This window comes from Sceloporus occidentalis, unplaced genomic scaffold, assembly GCF_023333645.1.
Source record: "Sceloporus occidentalis isolate IW3139 unplaced genomic scaffold, rSceOcc1.0.p SCAF_11, whole genome shotgun sequence".
Classification (NCBI taxonomy): Eukaryota; Metazoa; Chordata; class Lepidosauria; order Squamata; family Phrynosomatidae; genus Sceloporus; species Sceloporus occidentalis.
In genome coordinates this window covers 3991108-4010668 of record NW_028316991.1, presented here as the reverse complement: position 1 = coordinate 4010668, position 19561 = coordinate 3991108, and the positions used below count along the sequence as shown (strand labels likewise).

General features: G+C 42.5%; 1 pseudogene; it reads right to left on the bottom strand.

The window, feature by feature from the left end:
- The window catches only part of LOC149305457 (centrosome and spindle pole-associated protein 1-like), a 30455-nt pseudogene that overhangs the window by 6086 nt on the left and 4808 nt on the right, over nt 1-19561 (bottom strand).

The window sequence follows — 19561 nt, the reverse complement described above, 5'->3', positions numbered from 1 at the left end:
TGAAAAAATGCACCCCTACAAAAAAAAGAAAAGCACCGTAACGGACATTTATTCTAACCTTTCCAATTTATTTGTACAGAAAATAGTATTTCCATATCTGACTTGATTTCTTCAAACTTATGGAAAATATATGTAACAAAATCCCCGTGTTGCCCCTTTAATCCGGCAGGACAGGTACCCACCTCTGTACTTCAGGTCATTGAACTCTCGGATGTTCTGCGTGTTGTTATTATCTGTTCCTTTTAAGGAGGGTCTGCGTACCGTAGCTTGTAACTTCTGCCTGGCCAGATCAAACACATCCATTGGATTTTTCTCTCGTCTCCTCCTAAAAAGTAAAAAACGCATCAAGGACAAAAGCAGCCAAATACACCATCCTTTATACAGCTTCATATACTACACAGAAGCAGCGCAATGCATTGGAGCCCGTGGGCCACATTTATCGCTTTAATGCTCTTACTCCAGCCTGCCTGTCCGTGTCTCCATGTGCTCTTCATCAGAACACGCAGACGGACACGCAGACGGACACGCAGAGCTGCCTGTTGTAGCTGTGGATACTGGAGTCTTCAGTCAGATCCTCCAGCTACCAAACCAGATGTGTGCAGCCGCTGCCTTGCGTGCTATGAAGAAACGCAGACACTAGAATCTGCCGTCAGGGAGGGTTATTGGGCAGCCTGAGGACTTCAGAAGCTCAACTGCTCTAGGAAGGAGGAACCAGCAGCTTGGAGGGCTAATGGAGACTTGAGGCTAGCAAATCACACGAGTGGCACAAACATCTGTCCGTTGTGCACGTGTGTGAATTCTGCCATCATCAGTGAGTTGAGCAGAAAATGTGGTCTATTTATGCATCAAATAACGATACATGGCTGCGAGTAGAAGGGGTTCTCCTCTTATAGGGTAAGCAGTTCACACAAGGACTAAAGAAATCTCACGGATATAACTCGGGGCCAGATTGCTTCCTCGTGCACATAACCTCGCTGGGGCTGGTCCTACAAAGCGCACGGTGAAGTCCGCCAGCTGAAGCTCTCCCATGCAAGCCATTAAACCCACACAATTCTTACAGTCCTTACCCACTCATAGAAGGGGACGAGTCGTCATCTCTGTCAGCGTCATGTAATCGGCCCTCTAGACGCCGCTGCTCACTACGCAGTTGCTTCCTCAACTCGGAGAGCTCGCTGATTACATTCTTCTTCTCATCTGAAATGCATTATTCACACGTCTCACTTCCAGCACCAATGCCAAACTACTGTCTATGTTAGTCACCACTTGTCATTTCATTACTATAAATAAACGTAATTACGTTATCGTCCACAGCATTATTTGAAACACGGGAATATTACCATATGCTCTCAGCTGATTTCGTCGGGCAGGAACGGGAGGAGAAACAGCCCTGGACTGGGGTTGTGCCTAAATACAGAAGGGGGGAAAAAACATGTATTGGAATGTATGGTATCAAGAACTGCTCCATCCATATGGTATATGTGCAGCTTCCAGTACCCGTCGCACCACATTAGGCAGTAATCTCACCAGAATGGCTATATATATATATATATTACATCTGTACTACAGACAAACTTTTGTATGAATCCAAATGCAAATTTTGAAATGAAAACAAATGGCATAACCTGCTGTGGAGGCAGCAAAACATTCCCCAAAATTAACAAGCAGTGGTTTGAAAGAAAACGACTTGTCTCACTCAAGTTGCCCTAAAACCTGATATAATCCTAATTTAACCACAAAGGTTAAATCACAGGGAGTAACGTGTAACATGTATGAAGTGGAAGTTATTTAGCCCAACACACTTCCCTGTGATCGTCATCATGGCTTCATCCCATCCTTTTACGGTCTAGCGGGGATTCCATTATATTTTAGGGAAGTGCAGGGCACTAGAGTCGATTTGGAAATGTAGGCGTGTATGAAAAAGTAGTCAGGTGACCCCTTGTATTCCTGTCCCAAAATCTTGTCCACCCCCACCTACTAAAGCATGACGTGATTTTAATCACTACCAAGGACTCACTGGGATGTTTCTAACTGGCAGAGTACAGGTGAGGAGGCACTGTCAAAGGATAGCAGGAGAATAAAAAAGTTAGAGAGAAGGTCAAAGCTTGCAGTAGAAGCGGGTCAGCCTTGAATCCAAGTGGAGAAAGATATGGTCTTCAACAATGTCGGTCGATCCTCATCCAGAGGAGGAGGGGGTCAAGCAACATATTAGATGTGTTGCTCATTCCACTCTGCAGATTCCCCTACATGCACTCGCACAACTACCACAACACACAAAACCGCTAGGACCGCTACTACCTCACCCGATGTACAGCACCTTAGTAGAGTGTGGGATTAGTTTGATGGGAATGGGAGATGGGCACGCTGCAAGGTGCAAACTGTGTCATAAGAAAGTGAGCCTGGGTAAGGTATTAGGACATCTCACCAATTCTGGTGCATCCGATGGCAAACTGGCAGGGGTTAACCCAACGTGATCAATTATTTTTATTTTTTTATATCAGTGAAATTCAGTCCTGCATCAAGGGGCTGGATATGCCTATTTCCCAGTGCCTGGCCTGTCCCATACTGGGGAAATTCAGTCCTGTACCAAGTAGCTGGATGTCCATGCATGCCCTGTCCTCGCTGCTGCCACAGCTCGCTCGTCTTTAACTTGAGGGATCAATTCTTTTTAAATGTCAGGGAAAGTCAGTCCTTCGTCAAGTAGCTGGATGTGTCTGTCTGTCAGTGTCTCGTCTGCCCTGTCATGCATCTACACCTCAATGCCCTCCTTACTCTGGTGGATCAGCCTAGTCCTATACAATGTGGATGTCTGTCTGGCAGAGCTGGTCCCGTCCTGTATCTGCTGTCTGCAGCCTCCTTCCTTATTCTGCAGAATTAATTCTTCTTACAGGGAGGAGAGTCAGTCTTGTGGCTGGATGCGTACGTTTGCCCCTCAATGCCCTTCTTTACTCTGGGAGATCAGTTATTCTTTAATATTGGGATGGGGACTCCAGTTTTGTGGCTGAATAGGTCTGCCTGCCAGTGCCTGCCCTGCCTCAGCACTTTAATGTCCTTCTTTACTCTGGGGGATTGATGCTTGTTCTTTTTTCTAATATGGGGGGGGTTCGGGCTGCCTGCCAGTCCCCCCCCCCCCCCATGTCCCAAGCGCCTTTGCAGGAAATACAGCATCCTTTACGGTGGGGCTGGATATGTGCAAGTGTCTACACTACTACTGCTGTTGCCATATCACCTTCCTTATTCTGAGGGATAAATTCATCAAAATGTACCAATGTTTTTGAGTAATTTAGTCCGCTAGCACGCTGCTGGATGTGTGTATCCATTGGTGCAGTGTTGCTGTGTAAGCTTGTTTGAGCCGGGCCCTCCTCACCTGTTGTTCTGTAAGTCGAATTGTTATGTTATATGCTACTTGTGATGTCCTATCCACGCATTGTACAGCACTATGGAATTTGATGGTGCTATATAAGACAATACATAATAATAATAATAATAATAATAATGTTTCTGGCTGCGGTCCTGCAGTGCAAAATCGAGTCAGGATCTCTTCCTGATCATTAAGATGAAGCTGCTGTACATGAAAGCGAGTCCAGAAGTTGTCAGGGACCTACCCCGCTTTGGGAGTATCCCCAATGTAATTTCCAAAAAAAAAAAAAAAAAAAAAAAGGCTTCCAAATTTCACATGAACCGAACAGTCGGAAAACAAAGTTTTTTACCCTAAAACAAACGTGGAAAGAAGACATTTTCCCCCAGTCTAGTTTGCATGTCGTGTGCAAGTCTACTGGACAGAGAGAGACTTATTTTTAGACAATGAATTGAGTTTCCGAAATAGAAGATACTTTTACACCCTAATGCCGTTTACAGTAGTACCCCACGGTATCGCCTCTCTCTAATGATATAAAGTTTGCTCAGTTTTACCTTTGTCAATTTCAAAATGTCTAATATCTGTTTCATTTCCATTGGGCTCTGATAGTACATCACAGAAAATTGAATAGACATAAGAAAGCTGTGAAGGGCCTTACGTGTGACCGGACAGATATCTGACTCTCCGTCGTGGGGGGTCTTTGCACACGCGCAGAAACTTTGTTCTGTAAGGCCGGTATTAATGGTGATGGTTGCCTGGGTGGCTTCGAGAAGGAAATATATACAAAACATATTTTATTTATATACATACATATAAATACACATATACACACACTTTCAAAAAACAGGATTTCTGCAGAAACTTTGCAAAAACTGATATGATGTGATATGTGTGGGGGGGGCATACATAAATGGCCGGTATCGTTAGGAACGCTAGAAGGGGCTTCAATACACTTCTTTAGTCCCACTAGTTTTCTTTAAAAACAGTGATACAGCCCCACCTTGTATACATATAGAAAACCAACACAATGGGGTGAATTGTTTGGGTATCAGTCCAAAATCCATTTATAATGCTTAAATTAAATACTACTGGCAATATTCAGAATTACTGCGATGAACAGAGTGCCAAACAGAAGACGACAACATTTGGAGGGGAAAGAGGTTCGAGGAGCATAACGACAAACACCCTACATCCTGAAAAGGTTTTGTTTATAGAACGTGATGAAATATTTAATGAGCTAACATTATTAATACATGTAATACCCTCTGGATTTTTTTTAAATATAACCATTTTAAGCTTATTTTGTTTATTTTTCTTTAACCCTTTCATTGTCACTGGCACTGGTCATCTTAATGTTATTTATGCTAATATTAAAGTGCAGGGAGAGTGCTGATCATACCCGCTCTTCTTCTTCCTCCTCCTCCTCCGTCACTTTAGCAGATTTCTCCTGTTCGTAATATCGGCGTAGCTCCTCTTCATGTTTCTCTTCTTCTTCTTTTCTTTTTCTCTCGGCTTCTTTACGTCTCTCGTCAGCTAAACGAACCAATTCTTCATTTTTCTGCCGTTGCTGAAACAAGCGACGTAATATTAAAAATAATAAAAACACTTACCCATCTAGTTTGCTGATTTTTCTTGACGTAGGGACTCAAACCTCAATTAGTCCTTGGTCTTTTAGATTCATGATAGCTTTACATCTATCTCCTGCATGTTTAAATTCCCTCACTGTATTAGGCTTCTACCACTACTGCTGGGAGGCGGTTCCATTTATATACCACCCTATCGTCAAAGCAAAAAACTTCCTTACGTTGCTTCTAAACCTCTGACCCTCCAGTTTTAGATTATAGATTCTTGTTCTTCAATCTGTAGCCCTATGCCTGTATCTGGCTCATTAAAGTCTTTGGGTAGGATATACAGCAATTACCGTATTGGCTCGAATATAGGCCGCACTTTTTTCCTCCCACTTTAAGTCTGTAAAGTGGGGGTGCGGCCTATATTCGGGGTCTAGAGCCGGGCAGGCAGCGGAGTTAGGATACAGATCCCGCGCAGCGGTGCAGGGGACCTGCATCCTACTCTCTGATACGCTCAGACAGCCTGCCCTGCCAGCACTTCCCACGGGGGGAGTGCCGGTACGGGAGATTGTCTGAGCGCATCGAGCAGACGTTCACCGGCAGCAGCGATGAGCGTGAACGACCTCCGCTGCCGGCACGTCTGCTCGATGTGCTTTAACAATCTCCCTTGCCGGGAATTCCCACGGGGGGAGTCCTGGCAAGGGAGATTTTTAAAGCACATCTTACAGACGTGCCGGCAGCGGAGGTTGTTTCTGCTCGCATCGCCGCTGCCGGTGAACGTCTGCGTGAACAATCTTCCTTGCCGGTACTTCCCACGGCGGAAGTGCTGGCACCGGAAGTTGAAGTGTTATGTGTAGATGTCCCCCGCCGGCCCCGCAAGACCCCGTGGAGTCTGCACCGGTAAGTCTGGTGTGGGGGGGGGGGGGGGGACGACATCTTGGGGACAGAGTGGCAGCATATCTGGGGGGGGTAGAGTGGCAGCATATCTCGGGGGGGGGATAGAGTGGCAGCATATCTCGGGGGGGGGTATATCTTCGGGACAGAGTGGCAGTATATCTCGGGGGAGGGGGGCAGAAACCTTTTTCATTAAAAAAGCACCTAACTTTTAGGGTGCGGCCTATATGCGGGTGCGGCCTATATCCGAGCCAATACGGTATATAGCAAATATCCAGGGCAGATGCTTCTTACCTCCTCCTCTTTCAGTTTTTTCTTGTTTTGCTCCTCCTCGAATTCCCTTTGAATCTTGGCCCTCTGCTCAGCCAGGCGCTTTTCTTCTCTTTCCTCCTCCAGTCTTATGCGTTCGCGTTCTTCCTCCTCTTTGCGTCTCTTTTCTTCAATCTGTTCCAAAACAGATACGGGTAAGCATCAGCGGTTACGTATAAAATGGGTAACTGTTAGGCTGTAATTGCACTTATTTAATCGCACTGTGCAGGAGAATCGCTCAGCATGCATAACCCTGATGAGCGTTGTATCCTTATGGAGTGTATGGACAGCTTGAGATGACCCACTGTGCTCATGCATGTTCTGTGTGTTTTGCGTTGCAAGTATGTAGGGGATCTACCTCTGCCCTTATGAACAGATTATTGATTTACAAACACATGATCGCCTATTATACATGTCTTTTTTATTAAAGTATAAAAACCTCTTGGAATGTATGTGGAAAGAGCAGCAGTGGGGTTTATTCATCAAAGCAGAAGATCTGGGATTACATTTTCTGCAGGAGGTTTAGCCGGTTCTGTACAATTTATATTCTTATCACGGAGGTGAGTATCAAGAAACCTTTCCGATCTCAAAATGCTTTATACAGGGCAATACCAACTGTTCTTGGAGCTGAAGCTCACTGGGACTGACCCTTCAATAATATATGTTGTCCATTTTACGTGGCTCTGGTCTAACATGCAGACAAATACAAAAAGCCGACCACAACAATGAGTGTGAGATCTCAATGAGCTATATACTACCATTTCAAATTCTGCGTATCGATAACATATAGATAACATACTGGCAGCCTGATTCTATCCATTTGTTGCACAGCAACGGTATAGAGTACACTTTGACACAGTTAATATATACACATTACAGAGTAGAAACGCAGGCAGCGTTCGATGAAACAGTGGCGAATAATAGAAAAGGACATAAAGTTGTGACAAAATATGTTACCTGCTGACGTAGGAAGTTCTTATACGTTTCTTGCTGATGGACCTGCTGTTCTGAAGGAGCCTCACCAAATACACTGCCTCTGGCGTACGGAGAGCTGTTCGCAAAATCTGGAAAAGAAAAGCGAGCAGGCAAGCAAATAAATAATAGTACCCATACCAGAGGTCATTCACCTATACATTTTCAAACGGTACAGAACAAAACCTGATATAACGCACAAAGCTTCACAAACGAAAAGGATCTGCTGACTCAATAAAGCTTGTCTTGAAGTACATTAACAAAAAGGCAGCTTGACACCAGTGTCCACCACTCAATGCGTATGGTCATACTGGTGACTGGCGAACCTTGGAGGTTTATTCCTTTAAACCATTAAATGTTTTTTTTTTTTATTCAGCTTTATAGATTTAACTATGCACTATGTAGGACCGATCCTGCAGAGCTAAATATGTTCTGCGTAAATTATCGTTAACTCTCCCCCAACAGATCAGTAACTTTCCCAGATGTCTTTAGAACGGATTTATAAAGTTAGTTTTTATCCACTTTTGCTTCCATCCCGCCAAGTCGCAGTAAGCCATACGGAGGCTCCTTTAATAACAGCTCTTGAGATTTTTGAAGCCAAACTACAACTGCACATAATTTCAGCAATTTTAGCTCCTGCTCAAACAGCATACATGACATAAGAGCGGGTTAATAAGGTTTTATTTACCAGGTATTTTACCAGTGGATCCTGAATTGTCTGCTAAACGCGGATCCACCGCAACGACGGATCTCTTGTCTTCATAGGGTTTTGCGTCTGGCTGCTGGTAGGGATCCTCATTGTGCTTGTGCATCCTCTTCAGGTCAGCTGCAACGCCAAAGACACAACTTTAAAAGGTTTTCTACCGACTTGAAACACATTCAACTAACCATCAGATATTCACAATTGCAAAGGGTTGTCAGCTTCTGTAAACAAACATTATTAGAAACCTGTATTGAACAGCTTCAATTGAATTTGTCTCGCACAATGCACAGTCTAGCCAAATGCTTGACTAAACAGCCAAGAAAAGTGTGGCGTCTTAAGAGACACACACACACTAAAGTCATGGTGAATAGATCTCTGAACTTGAAATATTTTTTTCAGGTACCCGATTCCCTCCTTGAACCCATCATCTCATGCTGTAACCCCTTGTTTTCACCCAATATGTCTATCCTGCCCGTTTCCATACCCAAACGCTGATTTTAGAGGGTTAACCTTTGGACTCTCGTCTAGCCTTACTGTAATCATTAAGACAAGGAGTGAAACATCTCTATCCTATAATCTTACCTGAACACGTGTGAGGTTTCCCTATACGTTCCTTTGCCCTCTCCTCCTTTTGTGCCAGTTTGTTATTGCGTGTGACTTTAAATTGCCTATATATTCATAACATTCTCACAATGCAGTGTGCAGTTATGAGGATTTGCAGTAATGACTTACTGATCAGATTCCCATGCGAATCCTTGAGCGGGGCGCCCCCTCCACCTTTGCCCCAGGGGTTGTAATTTCTCATTTCCACTTCTAATTTGGCGTCGTAGCGTTCTTGCTCTTCTTTTTCTTCCCTGCGTTTTACATTCTTTTCTTGAATCTGCAAACAGGTAAGGCAGAACTATATTATTTGCTAGAAAGTCTACAGTCATGCAAATGATTTAATGAGTAAATGCATATTCGAAATGGAAGCATGTGGCAACGCAAGTTAGCAAACCTGTCGCTGCAGCGCCTCCTGGTAGGATTGGTTGTTCTCTTTGGAGAGCCCTGGTTTGTCTTCATGGAAAAAATCTAAACTGGTCCCTCGCCCCTCTGCTGGCTTCTCTCTATTGGAACTGCAAAAAAAAAAAAAAGAAAAAGTAACTTATCTGCTTTTACTAAACTCATACTTGGTGTATAATGAAGCGGATTTCCATCACTAAGAGAAATTATCGGATCTTCTCTCCATTTCAACTAACATGCTCCAAGAAACCAGTCACTAGGATCAGCTCAGAGCCTTATTTTATTTTGATGCCGATTATCAAAGTAGGAATCCTTCAAGTATGCAGTGCTTTACAACCTGATAATCAACGTTTTTAATTATAACAGCTGCAGTTCTAGAAGGAATGCATCCGCACGTAGAACGCCTTATTTGCTCAATGGATGCATTTTGTCCACTAACCCAAAGTGATGATCTGGTTGCAGCATCTGTGTAACAGGAATAGTGACTCCAGGAGCGGACGGAGGTCCCAATGTGCCTGGGTGATCTGTTAGTAGAAAGGAAAATTAAATGATATCATGAGCAAGATATTAATAAGCAAATACAATTCCAAATAGCTCACTTAAGAAGCACACAGAGGGTAGATGCATAATAACGAATATAGAAGAAATTCTTATATCTGTTACACACGTTGAGGTCATCTCCACCGCAGTCTAACTCTATTGTAACTTTGATCAATTAAATGTATGACAGAGAAAGAAAGTGATTGCTTACAGTAAGCCAGGTTGGGATCCAGCGGATTTCGAGCCCCATAAAAGTAATACGCATCATCATAAGGCGTCTTATAGTTGTCAGTCAGAACGGGAGGTTGTGGAGGCGGAATAGAAGCAATCCTAAAACAAGAAAGCAAGCCACATGAACATGGCCCATTGCTATCCATCTGGCCTGTCTGCATAGGGTTACAGTTATCAATATGGCTACAGTTATCAATATGGCTGGCCCTCACAAGCTTGAAGAACCTTTCACAGTGAGGTGCAAAAACATATTAATCCCAGACATCTGAAAGACTAAAGTAAAGTAATCATTTAGTCAGCACAAGAGCATCATTATCCGCTAACCTTGGATTACTGTGAACATTGATCATCACATGCTAGCAGGTGTTCAGTCACAGTCCCAGGTTACTTTACTGAGGTCATGAATTACGTGATTTACATAGAGCAGATTTGGTATAGATGATACATTTATTGGCTAAAGAAAGTATAATAGATTGGAAGCTTGTATAATACCCCCAAAGAATAGACCTAGTCTCAAAAACATGCAACCTATTACACTCCTGTTAGCAAATCTGATAAAGATTGATGTATTTATTAGCTCCATCTATGATGACTCAGTACAACTCTCTACATTTACTTATAAACAGTTACTCTTCACCATTAACAGTATTTAAAATCAACCTTCTGTTCTCCTGGCAGGTTTATGGATGAGGAAGACAAAGTGAGTAAGCCGGTAGGTATGCCACGTGTGTATTTAAAATAAATTTAAAAAAAAGCACAAGAGACAGTTAAATGTTCAGCCATCCGGTTAGCTAAGGGAAAGCTCTGATCCAACAGTCAAATGACCAGAATTTCCCCCTTGGCAAAGTTGGGCATCGGCACTCAAAGTATAGATTAAATAGAATTTAAATGGTATTCATGTCCCCAATTGACAGCTCTAACTACCTGGGCACAACAATTTCCCCAAGTGTGTTTGCCAGGCCTAGGTGGTATGGTCCAGAAACTGGGTTAACAACTTCAGGATATCTGCCTCCATTGCCTGCTGCTTCCGGAGCGGGGGTCTGGAAAGCTACTCTGGGTCTCTCAGGTGGTTCCCTCTCTGGTGGAGCTCTCTCCTCAATGGAAGGCCTTGGACCAATTCTCCTCTCAGACCTTTCTGCGTCGTATGCCACCCCAGGTCGATAAGGAACATTTCGCTCAGGTACTTCTTGTTGACGATCTACTGCTCCAAACTGACGTAATCTGTCAGGCTGGAAAAGAGACAAAAATATTGAAATATAAAAGGATTGTTCTGGATAGCAGATGCCATCTACCACCCTGGAAAGCCCACAATGCTCGTAGAGGTGGCGCAGCCAAATACATTGTTATTCTAATAAATTCTGCACCGGTATTCTACAATATAATCATGAATGTAATATACTGATCATATGGCACTTTATATCAGGCATATAACCAGGCTAATATAGGAAATATAGAATATAAGGATCCTTATCTTGGGCTACAGGCTTTCATGAATGTCATACTTGCCACATATAATTTTTATTGTCTCGTTTTACCCTAATAATCTAATTCAGTTTTCCATGTTGCTTATCAGACTTAATAATAAAATGAACCCTTATGAACACAGCTTCTAAAATAAAAGGCACTGAAAAGTTATAGAGAATATGGTACATGAACTTGGAGGATTTATTCTACAAGAGGTTAATTTCAGAGCTTACAAGAATACACACACACACACACACATTATATATACACATATATATATATATACATACACACACACACCAGACTATTATAATATGGCAGCCGGGACATCAATGATTAAACGGGGAACATAAACCCACACAACTGCGAAAGGCACCCTGAAATGAGCTAAACGTGTAGCTTTGGTTGTGTATATTCTATATAACCTATGGAAAAGTATTTAGCTGCAATGTACTAACTAAGCAAACATGTGTAAAGTTAAGAAGCCCGTTGACGCAGTTAACACTGAGTAACAGACTTCAATTTATAACCCCGAGGCAGTGTTATTGGCAGCCGTTACCGCATATTCTCCAAGCAACTGGAAGATGCCTATTATTCAGTAAGCTGATGGTTTTACCTCCATGGTGCAGAATTCTCCAAAGTTATATCAGGTACATGCAAAAACCATGCAGAGGTAAACTGTACAGGTTTCTAAACGCATGCAAGCAAATAGGAAAAGGTGTGAAAAGCCACAGAAAGCAGAAAAATAAGTCGGAGGACAGAAATAAATATTTAAGGTGATAACAGGGGAAAAAAAAAAAAAGTTACCTTCTCGTCATTTGGCTAAAAAAAGCATGTACAACATAGTTAGCAACACACCGATAAGCGCACTAAATCATATTCTTTAATGAGGAAAGGGACATGCAATTTTAAAAGCAACTAAGCGACAGAAAAAATAATGTTTTTAAAATAAAATTAAAAAAACAATTAAAAAAAAAAAAAAAAAGTTTCCCTACATCTAAAAACACAAATGAAAAGTTAAGGACGTAGTGAGCAAACAAGAGGATACAGAGGCCATAAAAACTGCATCAAATTTTATTTGTCTTTAAACACCATCCAGGTAACTGCACCAGAGAAGGATAGATAACAAAGGTGCCCGCTTTATTCCGCCAGGGAAATATATAATGGGGTTTAAAGGTACACTCTGGTCTCAAGATGATTTCCATGAACGCCAATGCCTTTTTATTTAATAAGTTGCAAAATGAAACTTGTTTCCTTTTCCTCATCTCCTGGACTGACTACTCTTCCTGTGAACTAAGAGAAATACCGTATTGGCTCGAATATAGGCCGCACTTTTTCCCCCCACTTTAAGTCTTTAAAGTGGGGGTGCGGCCTATATTCGGGGTCATGCAGTCCCGGGCGCCGGGCAGGGTTAGGATACAGATCCCCCGCAGCGGTGCAGGGGACCTGCATCCTACTCCCCGATACGCTTAGGCAGCCTCCCCTGCCAGCACTTTCCACGGGGGGGGGGGGGGTGCCGGCACGGGAGGTTGTCTAAGCGCATCGTGCGGATGGTCACCGGCTGCGGAGGTTGTTTACCCGCATCACCGTAGCCGCTGAGTGCCGGCACCGGAAGTTGTGTACGCGTATTGCGTAGATGTCCCCCGCCGGCCCCGCAAGACACCCGGGAGTCTCCTCTGGTAAGTCGGGGGGGGGGGGGGCAGAGTGGCAGCATATCTCGGGGGGGAGGAGGACAGTGGCAGCATATCTCGGGGGGGGGGGGGGGGAGGACAGTGGCAGCATATCTCGGGGGGCAGGAGGACAGTGGCAGCATATCTTGAGGGGGGAGGAGGACAGTGGCAGCATATCTCGGGGGGGGGAGGAGGACAGTGGCAGCATGTTTTTTTTGGTGCTTTTTTAAAGAAAAAAACTTTTTCTTTAAAAAAAGCACCAAACTTTTAGGGTGCGGCCTATATACGGGGGCGGCCTATATCCGAGCCAATATGGTATAAGCAGCACAGCGGTAAACGCTCACCTGCTTCTCAGGATCAATGGCTCCGGAGGCTGCGACCTTCAGCTCCAGCTCTTTTTCTCTAGAGAAACAAAACAGCGACCCATAAGCATAACCAACAGAAATGGAAAGTTAAATCTGGCAGAGCAAGCCAAGGAGGTTGTTTCAAATTGTCTACCTGAATAACTTAATCTAAACACCAAGTCATTCAACAAATGGATAACGGCTGGTTCCTTTTCGTGAAATGATTTAGTGATCTTTCTTCTCTCTCAACAAAACAGTGGTTTCTGGATATAATGGATGGAATGTCTAGAATATCCAACATACCATCAAGGTACATGTATTCAAAGAAAACATTCCAGCAAGGACTTTTCCGTAATACAGACGAGACTGCATGGAGAACACCAGTGTTCCTCCAAACACGTACTATACATGCTGGATAACGCACGGTTGAACGGAGCCCAATATGTAATAAGAGCGTACCGTTTTTTGCTTCGCTGCTGTTCTGCTATCTGCTCCATTAAGTCCTGCCTGTAGCGCTCTTTGCGCCTCCTTTGTGCTTCCTCTCTATCAGATCCACCTAGTAGAATGGAACAGAGTGTGTGATTAGAATTAGGGGTTTGCTCCCTTCATCTGGAGTATCTAAAACAAATAATTTCATATGGTTTGCACAAACAAACAAGGGGAGAGTATTCTACACAAATAATAGTCCAACATCTGTATTCCCCGAAGAACCGGAAGGCATCATATGGGACGTTGAATTCTCTAACATGAAATGTATGAGTAGACTGGTACCAAACCACTCATTTCTAAAGCTTGTAGCATGTCCAGTTCACTTAAATAATGTATTATTGTGTGCGTGAGACAATTCTATTAGAATTCTAAAGAGGCTATTCCAAAAACCTATGCTTTGACTTGATTTTCACTACACAGGGAAGTACCAGCAACCAATGGATTCTATGGACGAGTAGTAAGATGGTTAGAGTCCCTTATTCATACAATTAAACTATCCAACGGGGCCATCCATGTCAAACAGAGATCGCGAGATACTTTCATACTGGAACCCTGTATCGGATCTGTATCAGTATTCTCTCTACCTCTGCAGTGCTTTTAGTTGCCTGTCTCTGACCATACCTAACACAAGGCCAGTTGAAAAAGCTTCTTCCTTCAAGTTTGCAGACTTTGATCGCTCAATGGTTGTGTCTGTGTTCTCCACTTTTTGCCTAAATGCAAAGAAAAAAAAAACGTTCTTTTGTTAAGTAGGCTTTGGAATAACTAAACACAAAGTAAAAAAGTGAAATGATAGTTAGCATCAGCACAGAGGCGTATTAATGAAATGCAAAGGGCCCAATTCTGCTGGCTTTTATTTGATTCATGTCCGTTTAGAAATAAAGGGGTTGATCCTGACATTATTACCCCAAGCAAGGGTTTTTTCAGACTTCCCATCCACTGAAGAATGGTTTGCCTTACCTGGCATTTGTAAGAGATGTGATAGGTCTTCGCTTTGACTGTTCCCTGAAGTCATCTTCATAAGCCATTGATGGCTCCCTATCTCTCCTGTCTCTGCAGGGCCAGTAGTGCATAACATACATATCATTATGTACTAATATTGTGTTTACACATGAACTGTGACATCAAAATGTTCAGCAAGAAAAAAAACTATTGTGTCTATATTAAAAGTATAAAAATGTTTTATAGGGGCAATAATAATTATATATATACACACACACACACACACACACACAAATAAATGAATGTTATAGTATTCCGTAATAGAACTTAAAAGACAAGGCTATCTGCAAAAATATATGGTCTTGTGTTGGATAAAAGATCCAAGTAAGAATTTCTGCTTCCAGAAGAAGAAAACAGATCTCTCGTAACAATTTTTAAACTACCATTATTGGAAACACACTTCTCATCTGAAATCCACTTAGCCCTTACAAAAACATTGGAAGCAATCTGACTTTACTGTGTTCTATGCCCTGATCAAATAAATGGGAGACAATAAAAGAGCAGAGAAGTCAGGTTACATGTCCAATCACGTGTACAGAAAACAGATTTACGGGATATTAAGGCTTTAAAACCAAAGAAGTATTACAGATGGTGGCTATAAAGCATATTTATGGCTAGCCCTGGGTTTTCCTGCAGTCTATGTAAAACTATTACTCCATTTCACCTTGATGAAGGCACTTGCTTGTTATCATGAACTGATTGCAGGCCCCTCCATTGGCTGAGTGCCCGAGGCAGTCCGCAGGGCCAGCCCTGAATATAGTTTATATTTAGCCTGTTTCTATCACGCTGTAAGTGAAATACGACATGGACATGTATCTTAAATAGTGGAGAATTATTCTCACCTGTTGTCACTTCTCTGAACCTGAAAATACGAAGCTTGCTCTGGGCCATAATGACGACTTTCTACAAACTCGGTATGGCGGGGTAACATTCTGAGAAAGGGAAACAAAATTGTAAGGGTGACAGGACATCTAATATCGGAGGGTCAAGAAACAATAGGTAATTTTGGGTTTCTTGCACCTTTTTCATTGTAGTAGGCTGTGTTACACAAGACAAACTATACAGCTAATGTCTGTCAAGTTCCCCAACAACCTAAATGTGAAAAGCAACAGCAATATGCTGAACCTATGCAGTACATAGGATGGTAATAACTATAACATCAATCAATAAACCCATCGGTTAGCATCAGAAGAGCAGAACAGAATTCTTTACGATGTGACGGCAGAGCATTATCACCTGTCAGGAGGCTGGCTGTACCGTGTCGGCCGTTTGTCCCGCAGGTCACCTTCATACTTCACGTTATTGGGAATATCTTCACCGATATTGCTGTCCAAATTTAACCGAAGTGGTCTTCGTGCAAAATCTTCTTCATAATAGCGAGGCCTAGCCTTCATATCTGCATCGACGTGTGACCTCGCATTCCTTTTATTTAAGTAAAGTTCTTCATCTGCTTTTCTTCCCGTTCGGCCTTGTGCTTCGATTTCAACATCAAACCTTCTGTATCGGTCTTCTTCAGAACGTCTTTTGTTGAGAAGCTCTTCGTAAGCCGCCATCGAGGTAGCAGCATCTTTTGTAGGTGGATAATCTCTCTGTGTCATATGAAGCGATGAGTACTCCTCAGGATTTACTCTGGTCATCACAACAGGTTTGTCTGCCTAAATCCAGAAGAAAAAAAAATACAACGATCAGAAATTGCGGGTTATACCGCCGGTTGTGGAGAATCTCAATTTACACAAGTTTCAAACTAAAAGATATACCCAAAACAATAACATGGATTGACATAACTAAAAGAACAGGCTGTATGTATATTGGATGACGGTAATACGGTATGTGGAAAGTTGTAAAGGTACCAACTCCACTTCAAGTACAAATATATTTAATTTTTTTTCTTGTTTTTTTATTAGATAATTATTGCCTTCAAAGCGTTGCAAACTTGAGCTTGGATACCTAACCAAGCCTAACGAACGGGCATTCTCGGCAAGGTGCCCGAGAGGAAGAACTGAGCTGGTCCTGCGTCACCAATATGTAAAATATCCCATTGTCATTTGATGGTCATTCCATCGGGCCACTTTTATAGGAGAGCCTCAGCGTGGTTTGACTCTTCATCATGCAGAGATAAGATGGCTAACGCATCCAGCCAGGTCTACTGCTTTACGCCTGGACTCCGGTTACCCATCTCTGCGTCATGTTACACCGAAGCTAGTTACAGATGATATAGCTACACACGGCTGCGTGGAAACCAGAGAGAAACAAACCTCATCTGACCCGCAGTACAAGAAGGCGCATCCTTTACGCGACGGTAAGAGGAGAAGGCAGTTCTGCACCCGGTTACGTGTGTCAGGTTTCTGTAACAAACCGTGAATCGCTTGGGCTTTTGGACATTCCCAGGGATGAACAAGTTAGTGTCTTAAGAAAACGTTATCCATCCTAAAGTCCAACACAAAGGTTTTAAAACAGTATGGTTTGGGAGAAAGATGTTACATTATCTATAACGGGGACCTCAGCTCCATTTCCAACTTTAGAATAAAGTGCAAAACCCAAAACTGGTTATTTTTACTTCAAAATAAATGTGTTTTTGTCACAAACTGGATAGCCCTGACTCTATCTAGCAGTCAGGGCGGCATGTGGTTGTGGGGATAGAGGGGTCATGGAAAGGTCAGGTTAGGCAGGTGTTACAGAATAATAATAATAGAAAAAAAAAAATATAGAAAGAAGCTTCTAGTTTTGCCCGCCTTGCACTCGAGGGTCTCGCTCTGCGCAAAGGGCGGGAATTTGCCCTATAAATAGCACCTGTTGAGGTAGTGTTTCTCTTACGTGCGGCGATCTGCTAGCTGTCGGCACTGACCTCCATTGAGCGTCTGGTGAGCAGCAGCATAGTGGGAGAGCCAAGGGTGGAAACATGGACGAGCTGCTTCTCAGGCGCCCATCCTCCCACCCATAAAATGTATTTAAAAAGTAAATATGCTTTATTGCTGTGGCTTTTATAGAGTTAAGGTTGCCCTTTTTAATAATAGTAATAATTAAAAAAAAAGAGAAGGGTGAACCCGTGGTGTATTTGACCATCCTGGCTTTAGGGCAGATGGTCTTTAAGTGGTTAAGTATGGTGGCACTCTGGGGCTTGGGCCAAGAGTGCTGTTATGGTTACAAAGTTTGTTAATCTTGTTTGCATGTGCCTACCCAGAATCCCTTGTGGTTGTGAAAGCACCATGAGATATCTGAGGGAAAAGCAAGCCTTCTGGCTTGTCTGGTGTGTGTAGATGAGTGTTTAACAATACTTCTACTGCCCCTTAAAGTTTGTTAATGTAAGCAATTTGTTAATGATACATTGTAAGCTAAATAAAAGACCACAGCCTGTTTATCCAATATGAAGTTGTTGCTGTCTTTATTTATTATTCAAAGGTATAGAAATGTTTATGTTGGTACATATCCCTTACAATCACATGCCATCTGCACTTAGTGCTATTCTACAGAGCAAAGAACTCGAAGGCTTTTACTGGAATAGCATAGTGGAGTGTAGTGTGAAAAGCTGGGTTCCCCGCTCCAAGCCTCATTTTCCGAGGAGACTGCACCCATTAAGTGAATTTGCAGTAAAAATACAAACACAGGAACCTCTGTAAATCACAGGTATATCCCCCAAATATTACCTGAGTATCGTGGGCTGCCACAGCCGTCCGGAACGTGTGATGATCATCTTCCTTCATCCTGAGAAACTGGTTGTACTCCTGGTTCCTCTCAAGACGCAATCTTTCCTAATGAAAGTATAACAAATGATATCAATGCTGCTAATGGTATCAATGCAGAGGAGACTAGAGGCCCACCAGCTACTTTATATATTGTATTTTTGCAAAACACACACACATATATATATATATATATATATATATATATATATATATATATATATATATATATATATATAGCCCAATTGGGACATATCAGCTCCTTTTACATACCAGTTGTCATGGAAAATTATAGCATTTAGGAAAAAAAAAAATAATAATAAAAAAAATTAAAAAAATCACTCTTATGCATAATACAGAGCAGGTCTCAGCCAACTTGTAGCCACTAAGTGGGATATAAAGTTTTATATGATGGGCCCTGTGAAGAGGTTGATATCACATGTAGTCTTGGTGCTTACTACAGACACGTATGAACATCAGGCGGGCCCAGCCAAGCAATCCCAGGTGTCCCCACCAACATTAATGGGAAGCATTTGAAACCCTGATCTGCAACAATCTGTATTTAGTGAAGGTCTATTGAGAAAAGGGAATGCTTTCACAGCTTAATACGTGTTAAGCCCGAAGAAGATCTATATAATAACACATTGTAACCGCTGTGAACGTGCGCGAGTGGCGACGTACCTTTGCTGACAGCCGCTCTCCTATGGGGAGAGACATCCCCTGAGTGTTTGGGTCCACTTCTCCTGTACTCCTTAAATGTTTCTGCACAGACATAAAGGAACATGTTAATCGCAGCCGAGTATTCAATACACTGGACAAGTAGCCAAAATGAATATAAACAGATAATTAGTTATCTATTTTGATCCTGCGAGAACGTGTAAGCAGCGACAGCCGGAACCTCCCATATATATATATATATATATATATACACACATATACATATATGTAATTTATCAAGGTATTAAGTAGGCATTGTTTATATCATGCGGAAGCGCAAGCATGGATCCATGAATTTGCATCACAATAATGTTTGCTGTTAAAAGCTGATTACAAGCAAGCAAGAAAATAAGGTCCAAAATACAGAAAGCAAAACCAGCGACACAGAGGACGCTGTTCGGTAATTGAGCCAATCTGCACGAGCTGCAAAGCAATGCGTCTGAAGATTAGAGAGCACATGAACCTTCTGCTATAAAGAATAACGCAGGCATCCTACCTTTCGCTTTGCCTGAGCGTTACCCTAGAAGTCAGGAAGACACGGCACACCGTTACATGGATGCTACAGACAGACACGGCAAACAAACACTTCTATTCATAGCCGCGGATCAGCTGCTTTGTTTGCCT